This window comes from Capsicum annuum, chromosome 6 (genome assembly GCF_002878395.1).
Source record: "Capsicum annuum cultivar UCD-10X-F1 chromosome 6, UCD10Xv1.1, whole genome shotgun sequence".
Taxonomy (NCBI): domain Eukaryota; kingdom Viridiplantae; phylum Streptophyta; class Magnoliopsida; order Solanales; family Solanaceae; genus Capsicum; species Capsicum annuum.
Window position 1 is genome coordinate 161,198,834 of NC_061116.1, and position 12,507 is coordinate 161,211,340.

At 25.3% G+C, this 12,507-nt stretch overlaps 1 pseudogene; it reads right to left on the minus strand.

Annotated features, from left to right (window-relative positions):
* Positions 1-797, minus strand: LOC107873084 (annotated as a pseudogene).
* Between the last annotated feature and the right edge of the window lie 11,710 nt (positions 798-12,507).

Consider the following 12,507-nt stretch of genomic DNA (forward strand, 5'->3'; position numbering starts at 1 on the left):
ATTCATCAATGATTCAATTTGATGATTGTCTGAATTCTAAATTTCCAATGAAACACTCAAATATACTAGACTACTCTTGAAGAGCATCTGTAGACAGAAAGCTAAATACGACCTCATCTCTTGATCTTCCCTTTATGTTCTTGAATTTTCTCAATATACACCTTTCAAGAATCCAGCTTTTTCCAATACCCTTTGTGATCCTTTGTTATCTATATCAACCAAAGCCTCAAGTCTCTCAAGATTTGGCCATTCTTGAAATATATTTGACACAACAATTTTCACTGCTTTTGTGACAATCCCTTTACCCCAATACTTGTAAGCCAATACATAACCAAGCTCTGCTCTACAACTATCAAAACAACCAGAATTTGGTGTTACAGAAACTGTCCCAATTGCTTTCTTGTTAATACAAATAACTCTTAACCATGGATGGGGAATAGCAATATTTTTTATGAAATCCAAAGCTTGGTCTTTGCAAGTGTAAGTATCCCATGTACAAAATTGGCTGACTTTTTCATCTGCTGCCCACTCCATGAAATCATCCACATCTGACAATTCAATTCACCTTAGAGTTATTTCAGTGAATTTGTTTTGGCTTTTTTCCTCTTCTGATTTTCTAGTTGTTTCATCCATCTTTTTTTTTTTGTTGTTCTTTTCTAGAAAGTTTATGTAAAAATGAGAACAAAATTAAAAATATCAAAATTTGTTGTGCGATTTTTCAGGAGGGGACTTTGCAAGGGTGATATTTATGATTTAAAATGTGAGAGAAGGGGTCAATGTTGGTGGACTTATTTGATTACTCAATAATACTTGGTGTGATGAGCAAGAAAAGAGTATCTATATCTATAATAATATATTGAAAGTGTAAAAATATTTATAAACGTGATTTAAACGTTTTATCCTTCATTTAAAAATTTTCTTTAGATAATACTGTCTTTTTAATATTTTTTAAAATTTATTATTTAATTATTTTTATCATATTAATTAAATTTATTATTTAATTATTTTTATTATATTAATTAGACTTCCTAAAATATATGGGACTCTTAAAATATATGATAGGAGAATTAATTAATATTTTTCTTTCTACTAGACTTTCTAAAATATATGGAACTTTTAAAATATATGATAGAAAAATTAATTAATATTTTTCTTTCTATTTTTTAAAATTATTAATTAATTATTTGTTTGATTAAAAAATAAGATTAGTATAAGGTTCCTACGAGGAAAAAAAATCTATGGTAACTCAAATTTATTTTCCTAAAAAATAGTAAAAAATAAAGGAAAAATATGGTATTCTTTTTTAAAAAAAAATAAAAATAAAAGTGAACCATTGAATTCGTTGTATATTAATAATATATAGGACCATATCTAACAATATTTTTATGTGCCAATATTAAGAATACAAAAATTAAATTACGGACTCAAACCAATTCCTTCCATAACTAAATTATTATAATAATAATTTAGAACCAAATAATAAATTCAAATCGTATATATGATAAAATTATTTTTAATATATATGATTCGTACATCTTATTTAGAAAAAATAAAACTCCTTACTTTTTGTTAGTGCTTCTTCCTCCACTTCATATTTAAATTTTTTGTACTTCATTAAAAAACTCTCTTTAAACAAAACTGTTTTTTACTATTTTTTAAAATTTATTATTTAATTATTTTTATTATGTTAACTAAACTTTCTAAAATATACGGGACTCCTAAAATATATGGTAGAAAAATTAATTAATATTTTCCTTTCGACTAGACTTCCTAAAATATATGGAATTCCTAAAATATATGATAGGAAAATTAATTAATATTTTCCTTTCTATTGTTCAATTTTAAAAATACTCCTAAAATAAGACTCTATTAATTAAGGAAATACTTCTATAAATATTGAGATGTATGTTAAACTAAAGAACAAACCGATTTGTCTGTTGAGAGAATATAACTGATGCCCATCTAACTTAAATACTTCTATAAATATTGAGATGTATGTTAAACTAAAGAACAAACCGGTTTGCATGTTGAGAGAATATAATTGATGCTCATCTAACTTGATTCGATTGCATGTCTGGATAGGTGGATGCTTGATTTTCTAACCCTCAACTTATTCACTATTTTTGTCAGCATAATAGAATTCAACATGTGAGTATATATATATATATATATAATCTTCTTTGTTTTCATTCAAAATCATTCTTTAGGATCAAAGTTTTCGCTCAGGCAAGAATTAGTTGGATCAAAATCGAAGTTTTGTGATCATTATTGTATTATTTTTTTTATAGTTTACAGGTCGTAGATGAATTTCGATTGGTTTTGAAGAATTTCTTGTGTAAAGGTTAGGTTTAATTGTATTGTTTTGATATTTTTATTATCTTATTGTTTTATTTTAATTTACAGATGCTAAATGAATGTGGGTCGGCTTTGAAATTTCTTTTAGGTAAAAGTTAAGTTTAATTGTATTACCATAATATCTCTATTAGTTTGTTATTTTGTGGTAGTTTACAGTTCGTAGATGAATTTTGATCGACTTTGAGAAATTTTTCTGTGTAAAATTTAAGTTTAATTGTATTATTTTTATATCACTTTTATCGTATTATTTTTGTTGCAGTTTACAGGTGATAGATAAATGTTGGTCGGCTTTGAGGATTTTTTTTATGTAAAGGTTAGGTTTAATTGTATTATTTTGATATCTCTATTATCTTATTATTTTGTTATTGTTTACAGGTGGTAGATGAGTGTTGGACGACTGTGAAAAAAAAATTGTGTGTAAAGATTAGATTTAATTGTATTATTTTGATATCTTTATCATTGTATAGTTTTATTGCAATTTACAAATGGTAAATGAATGTCAATCGACTTTTAAAAATATTTTTTGATAAATGTTAGGTTTGATAAGTAAATTCTCCATCTTTACATACTCAAAAGATATTAAATTTAATTATTATATTCATCTTCATTATTTAGACAAATATCCCATTTAGTGTAATGTTTAACCAAATTAAAGTGAGATACACACGCAAAACGCGTACACCTAAACTAGTTAAAAATAAAAAAGAGAATCGTCAGTAAAATCTATTCAGAAAAACAGTGGCCCTGAAGTTCCACAAATTATTTTATCAACTTCTAAATATCTCTCTAATCAAAAAAAGAATCCAAAGAGTCTTTAAAGGTTAAAGGCATAGCCTAAAAGTTTGCATGCCTATGCACTTTGAAACAACTTATTATATGCACCGTTTGAAATTTCATATAATTAAAATTTAGCAATTTTAATTTTAATTGAATTTCAGCCATATATAACTAAACTTAGTTATTTTTGTCTGAATATTCGATAAAAAAAATTATCTATAAAATTATTCCAAAACCTTTAAAAAAGTAAATAAAAATTAGTTAATAAGAATGCCCAAATAAGATAGCCCGTGAAGTTTTTACTTCCTTAGTGCAAATAATATAGCAATCCAATTTTCTCGGAGACAAAAAAATTACATTTTTTTTTTTATTTTTATTTTATCACGTTCATCTTATAAAAGTCAATTTAATTAATTTTTGACATTAAATTGAAGTAAATTATGCTCTTTTCAACAAAATTTTAAAGATAAAAATTCTTTATTGATTAGCCAGCTAAGTAAATTTATGAACTCCATTGAATTATTCCTGACTAATCATATGAGAACCATAAACTCCTTTGTGTTTGAAAGAACCATTCGAGGACCAAGTGAATCCTTTCATTCTTACTTCATATAAGTATAAATCAATCTAAGATTTCAGAGTAAATCTTTCCACTAATCTAAACAAAAATATAGTTCAATCAAATATTAATTTTTATATTTTTTATTTAATATTTTAGTAAATTTAAAATGTTTATATTTGAAAACTACACCAAAAATTTTAAAATTGTAACCGTTTTCATATTAGCATAAGAAAATACATATTAAAGTTCGATCAAATCACGTCGTTTGACTTGAAAATTACAATTAACATCTAACTGATCGCTTACTACTTGTCAGTTCTCAAGATCATTTCTCCACCGTTAACAAGTCACGTGATCATTTTTCTCCATATTTTTTTCATTTATTTATAGAGTGAAAATTATTTTCACCCCCAACTGATTAAAAAATCAAGCTACTCCCTCAATATTGAATAATAATCTTACTTCTCCCTTTATTTCATACAATGTCCATTTTGTCCTTATAATTTTAATTTTATATTTATGTAATATCTTTTTATATTATATGTAATGAATATTTTTTTAACATGGATATTTGTAACATTTTATGTAAGTTTGTTAACTTTATACGTAAATTAATACGTTTTATAAATTTATCACAAATTTTAATATTATTTTTTAAAATCGTTATTTTAGTATTATATGTATTAAAGAGTCGTTTGGTGTGAAGTATAATTATAATAATTCAGAAATAAAGTTCATGATTATTTATCCTACGTTTAATTAGATGTATTAGATAGTCTCAAAATTATTTATCACACCATTTATACCACGGTGATGAGATTATCACACATACATGTTAGTACAACTTATTTTGAAATAACTAATCCCAGAATAACTTGTTTCCAAACAACCCACCACTAAGTGTGTATACATACATATGTATGTACACAGATGTGCGTATATTTTCGTGTTTTATCACTCTCTTACTAAATTCGTTTCGTATTACTTAACTTTTTGTTGATATAACACAATCTTTAAGAAAATTTTACTTAGAGGTATATTTTGCTAAATTAACCTTATTAAAGATAATTTGAAACTTTAAATTTGTCTATACTGTTACTTTATATAGTTATTTAACACTAAAAGGTAGAAAAAAAACATAATACAATTCTCTGGATTTCACAATTGAGCAGATAAACTAAAACATTTATTTTTAGCATGAGGATTAAGTGATAAAAAACGATATTATCTATTGTCTATATCAATAAATAAGTTGTGATTGTCATTAATAGAGTATTACATATTTATAATTTATATAAATAAATATAATCTTTAAAATTTGACCTTATTTTTATTCGAGAAAAACATCTAGTATCCCCGAACTATGACCAAATTTGCTACGACACACGTCAACTTCACAGGGGTCCTATTACCCCCTAAACTAAATTTTAGCGTATTTTTGTTAATCTTTTTAGCTAACATGATGCATTTTGTCAATCGTTTTAGATGGCGTGACACCTTTGATATGAGCTTCATTTTATGTAATAAAGGTGTCACATTAACACAAAAAAATGATTAAAATACGTTAAATTTGAGTTCATGGGATAATAGGACCCCTGTAAAGTTGGAGTGTGTTGTAACAACTTTGACCATAGTTCGGGATGGTACTAGAGGTTTATCTCTTTCATTTATTGTTTGTATTTTTTGCATTGAAATATGTTTATAAAATTAGTAGTACTTATTATTTTCACTTGTTAAAATAAATATTATAGCTTTGATTATTATTAATAAAACTAATTTTCTTATTATGCTAATTTACTTCATAAAGATCATCATTAGCTTATATATTTCTTACTTTTTTTCTAGAAGATAATGTTTATGTTTTTATGAAAATTTTGTTATATGAATAATGTTTATGTTTTTATGAAAAATTTGTTGTATGATTTTTTTTTTTAAATGAAAATATGATGATTTTAAAGAAGTTAAAAAAATGAAAAAAAATTGATGATAAAGGGTAAAATAGGAATTTTAAAAAGTCAATTAGGATAAAAGGGGAGTATGATTATTGTTTAAAGTTGAGGGGGGAGTTTGATTTTTAAGGCAAAGTTAGGGAGGGGAAATGATTTTGACACTTTATTTATATGTTGACTGATTCTAGATTTTATTATATCTAAGAGCTTGTTTGGAATTGCTATTACATAATTATTTATTTTAAAAGTATTTTTATAAAATAACTTTTTAGAAAAGTGTTTTTGATAAATTCATTTGAAAAGTGATTTTGATAAACAAATTGTGTTTGGATAATCTTTTTGAAGAAATATTTTTTTGAGATAAATGACTAAAAATGGCATGTATCAATAGACTTTACTACTAAAATTAATTTATAGAGAAAATTTATTTAAATAACTATTATAGTATTTTTAATTAAAAATTTATTTTTATTTAATTAAAAAGTACGTACTCCAAGATTTTCAATCAATATTTATATACATATACATTTAAAAATATTAAATAATGATATATTACTTAAATAATTTAAATATTACTTAAAACATCAAACAAAAATGAATATAAAAATTATTGCTTAAATTAAATTTCATAAAATAAGGTTCTATCTATTATTTGTTATCTTTATTTTTGGATACATTTTTACTGTGTCAAAATTTACTAAGAATAAGCAATCATCATATTCACATATGTACACTATTTGGTAACAAATATGTCATTTTTTATTAATTATTTATTTAAAATTAAATATTTGAAAATAAAATTACAAGTGTTATCAAAATATCATTTAATCTTGTAACATGATTCATCTGTTATTTGTTATCATTAATAATAAAAAATAAAAAAATATATATTCTTTGATCATCATCATCAATAATATTTTCACATTTATTTAAAAAATGAGTGAAAATAAATAAATAATATATAGTTATAAATAAAATAAAGAATTATGATGTAAATATGAAATATAAAATTTTAAAATCAAATTTAATCATACTTATAAGATAGGTTAATTAGTGTTTTCAAGCATTTAAAAAAATTCTGAAGGTATTTAGGCCATTGAAGAATTAATTTGCTTTAAGAATTGTGTCCTATGTTGTATTGTTTGAACTACTTTATCAAAAGCCTTAAAAAAATACACTCTATTCTACTTAGTTGCAAATCATGTCCTTACAAGTCATGCCCCTAAGGACATAGACTGTGGCCCCTAGAATTTTCATATATTTCTTTAAATTATTTAAATTTAATATATTTAAGTAATTTTATGAGATGATAATTCATATAAATGATAATTAGATATCTTAAATTAAATAAATTTTATTATTTAAATTAAGGTTCTTTTATCATAATTTTTATCTTTCATGTGATTTAAAATAATTTTTGAGTAATTGAAAATTAATAATATTTAATAAAAATAAGCAAAATAGACATTTTGATATGTCTATTTCAGCTGCTTCAATCATAATTTTATTATATCACCCCTAATTAATTATTATAATTTATATAAGTATTAAGAAATTAATAATATTTAATAAAAATGATAAAACAGACATAAAATAATAATTAGTTCTTGATGTTTTTAGTTAACTTGACGCCTAATATGAGACTCACTTTAAAAAAAAATCACAAATATTTTTATAGTAATTTTGCTTTACCTTATTATATAAGAGGGAGTTGGGTCTAAGCAGGCAGCATCGCGTCAACGTGATTGCTTAGGATTTGAACTAAAAATTATATAAGTATACAACTTATGTTTTCAATATTACAAAAAATCTCAACTCTCTAAACATATTACAAAATTTTCAAGATATACACAAAATGTTATGTATATATTATATTATGTATATTAATAGGGAGAGAGAGTAAAATAATTAAAAAATGGGAGAAAGTGTAATTATGGTATTTATGTTATTTAAACGGATTTAAAGGGTAATTTCATTATATTAAGCAATATGATTGTCTAAAAAGGAATTACACTTCAGCTACTGTATAAATTTAAAGTCCAACTGACTAAATTGCCCTTTTGTCTATGTCATCATGCATCACTCCTTCAAAAGGTACAATGCATTTTTTATGCTATACGTGGCCGATCGTAATTTTATGCGTTGTGACCTTTTTTTTCCTCCATCTATTAGGTATTTACTTTGTCTTTTCTCAATGTTAATTACATCCAAAAGGGCTCAACTTCAACCATTGAAGCATGTTCACACCATTTTATTCTTTGCTTCTTTTTTTTCTTTAACAAAATTAGAGATCAAAATTGGTGTCAACTTTGAGTCTTGAGATACTAGATAGAGCGATGGACACAAGTCCACTTATTACTGCGATAATTTTAAGTAAGACTGTCATGTGGGTCGGGCCGTGCCAATCTGGAATTGGCCCGTGTCATTTAACGGTTTGTGGGTCAGGTTGGGTTCGGGTTGAGTCTAAGTGGATCGGATTGGGTCAGGCTCAACAATAAAAAAATTAAAAACAACCCTAATTCGGCCCAATTAACCCAATCCGGTCAAACCCACCTAAATCCGATTAAAAAATCAGTCAAATTCAGTCAAAAATATAAAAAAAAATAAAAAATTTCAATATACATTATATATACTCACCTATATACATTATAAATACGTTAAACAATATATATACACTATATATATAGTATATACTACATTAGAATTTTAAAAATATACACACATACACAATTACACATATATACGCACCATCCTATATATATGTACTACTTTAAAGTTTAAATAAAATATACTATAATATATATATATATATATATATATATATATAGTTATATACTAATTTATAAAACATATACACATGTATACGTTAAACATACACATCTATACTAATTCATAAAACATATACACATGTATACATTAAATATACACGTCTATAGAAGATATATACACATGTATACGCACCATTCAATGTATATATACTACTACTAATAAAATATATTACAGTATATATACATTACAATATATGTATATATATATATATATATATATATATATATATATATATATATATATAGTTATATCTAATTTATAAAATATATACACATATATACGTTAAATATACACATCTATAGAAGATATATACGCATGTATACGCATCATTCAATGTATATATACTACTACTAATAAAAAATATTACAGTATATATACATTACAATATATATATATATATATATATATATATATATATTACAATATATATAGATATAGTTGTATACTAATTTATAAAACATATACACATGTATACGTTAAATATACACGTCTATAGAAGATATATTCACATATATACACTCTATTCTATGTATATTTAATACTTTAAATTAAATATACCAGAATATGTATACATTACAATATATATATATATATATATATATATATATATATATATATATACAGTTATATACTAATTTATAAAATATATACACATGTATACGTTAAATATACACATCTATAGAAGATATATACACATGTATACGCACCATTCAATGTATATATACTACTAATAATAAAATATACTACAATATATATATACATTACAATATATAAAGATATAGTTATATACTAATTTATAAAATATATACACATGTATACGTTAAATATACACGTCTATAGAAGATATATTCACATATATACACCTATGTATATGTAATACTTTAAATTAAATATACTACAATATATATACATTACAATATATATAGATATAGTTATATATTAATTTATAAAATATATACACATGTATACACACCATTCAATGTATATATACTACTACTAATAAAATATACTACAATATATATATACATTATATATATATACTAATTTATAAAACATATACACATGTACACGTTAAATATACACATCTATAGAAGATATATACACAAATATACAAAAAATATGTTACTTAATATAATAAATTAATAATACTTGGTAGTAAATTAATAATATATTAGAAGTAAGTTTTTAATTTAAAGTAGAAAATTAGAAATTCAATTTAAAATTTTAAATCATTAAATGAAAAAATACAAAAAGTAAGGACTAAGGAGTGAATGAATTTGGAGAATTTTATTGATTGCAAAATGATCCAAAATTTATAATTTACATGAATGAAAAATCTATAAATTATGCATAATTTTTTCCAACTCATGCATGTTAATAGTAACGGAAACTTGCATAGGATAGTTGAAATCAACGGGGGCAAAATCATGCATTGGACTTGATTCTGCTGAGTTCTTCCGTAAAGACATAATTTCTTCAAGTTTCAGCTCGTCGCTCAACTCCGGTTCCATTCCTTGGTTTCTTCTTTCCGCTCTAATCCAATCTCTGAGGTAAACTAGAACATTCATTGCATTGCTTTCCAATGAGTGTCGGTTGTCTCCAAGCTGCTGTCGTCCCTGACTAAAGGCACGCTCTGATGCAACAGTTGACATTGGAACGTTCAAGATATCTCTAGCTAATCTTGAAAGCACAGGATATTGTGTTTCATTACTCCTCCACCTATCCAACGTGTTGATCCGTCGTTTGTGATCCTCTGGCGCCGATTGAAGATAATATTTCAGCTCTTCCCGATAAGTTGATGTGCAAGCTCTCTTATCAATACTGTTCCAACGAGTTAAATCATAAAAAGAATCAGGAAAACCACTATGTGCTGGCCTTTTAGAAGATGATGGCTTCTCGGGAGGATGAGAAGCGACAGTTAGAGTGATATTTGTAGGTACGGCTAAATCAAATAAACCAGCATAGTGATTATATAATTTTTCTATGTAATCCTTTGCATCATTCATAGCCGTTCACAAATCAGGTTGTACTTGTTCAGAATCATGGTTAATATTTATTTTTAAGTTAGTATAAATAATAGTACTAAAGTGGCACATATTATTATATTTCATGCACGGATTTAACATAGCACCAACCAAGTAAATAGGGGGAATCGAAAAAAAATATTTTTCAAATTTAGTAAACATGGCACCAACGGCTTCTTTATAATCTTCTTTATTTTTATATTCTTTGAGCAAACCAGAAATATCGGTTATATATGTCAAAATATTACAAACAGTAGGATAATAAGCACTAGAAAATTCAGCCGTAGCAGCATAAAATTTTTCTAAAAACTTAACAAGATCTTTAATCATAACCCAATCAGAATCATGTAGCATGCAATCAGCAGAATCAACAAATGAACCACAATGTTGGTTAAAAGCTAGTGTAATAGGAATTCTATATTTATAACAAGTTTTTAAAAATCATACGTAGAATTTCATCTAATATCAATTTCCTCAGGCATCAATATTAGTGCAGGTCCATTTTCTTGACATTTAACTTTAAATTCTCTAATTCTCGATCTACGATTATTTCCTTGAATAAAACCAACAACAAGGTGAATTTTTTCAATATAAAGTTCAAAAAACTCAAGACCATCTTTTACAATTAAATTATATATATGACATGCACACTTAATATGAAAAATTTCAGGCAACGACGGAATAACGTAGATTTTATTTTTTATAGCAGTCTTGTTGTTAGAAGCTTTATCAAAAACAATACATAAAATTTTATTTTCGATACCATAATATCCGGTAACTTTAATAATATAATCAGCAATAAAATCTCCAGTATGTTTACGATCTTCATCATATAAAAAAGCAAGAATACATTTTTGCATCACAAAATTACTATCCATCCACTGACAAGTAATGGTTAAATAATCATTTTTATTTACAGCACGATCAAGATCAGAAGTTAAGGACAATCTACATTGAATATTTTTTTAACAATGTTGATAAATAAAAACAATATTGTGAATGAAATAAAAAAATATTAGATCAACAAGTACTTCTGGGAATACCGTTAAACATAGGATTATAAATTGTTTGTATTTAATGAATAAAGGCATCAGAAGAAGGAAAACTAAAAGACAAACAACTCACAACTACCATTTTGGCTATTTCTTCCCGGTCCCTCAATTTATTATACTTCTTCGTTACCTGACCGGTTGCTGGGTCCATTCTAGTTTACGTTGGTCCACCAACATCCCCACCACCTCGTGCAATATTTAACTCTCTTTTGTGAGCATTACTTATATGTCTCATTAACGTACCCGTACCCCCTTGCTTGCCTCCGCTTCTATGCTTATATATTTGTTGACAAATATTGCATTGCACCTTAGTATCAGATATACGTTCAAAAAATTGCAATGCAACACTAGTTGTTTTACGAGGTCTTGCAGCACAGGGAGGACGGAGAGGGAGATTAACCGATTTAGATCTAACGTTAGCATTTTCTACTGCGGGTGTCCCACCAATATTTTCATTATCTTCGTCTAAATTAACCGCATCTACTTCATTTTCTTCTTCTATACCGTAATTTTTCTGAGCTTCTACATAATCCATATCGCGAGCACCTATACCAATTTCTTCCTCAAAAGGTGTACCAAGCGGTACCGAGGGCGAAGGCACACGGGTATATCTACTACTTGAACTACCTCTACCGCTATTAATTCATTTTTTACTACCACTATCGCTTACGGAACAAAAAATTTTAACACCTTTAGTAGCGAAGTTTCTTAATTTATCCATAGTATAAATTAAATTAAACTAAAAAAACTCAAAATACACAAATATAATAAAATTAAATATTAAACAATTAATACAATAAATAAAAATTAAACGTAAGAGATGGAACGACAATACTAAATTTTGAAAGTATCCGAAGGTTGCGACTTTAGAAACTTCTGCTCGTACTTCGTAAACACAAAATTAAAAAATTAAAGTGAACACTTTAAGAAATTAAATATATTGAATATTTGAGAATTGA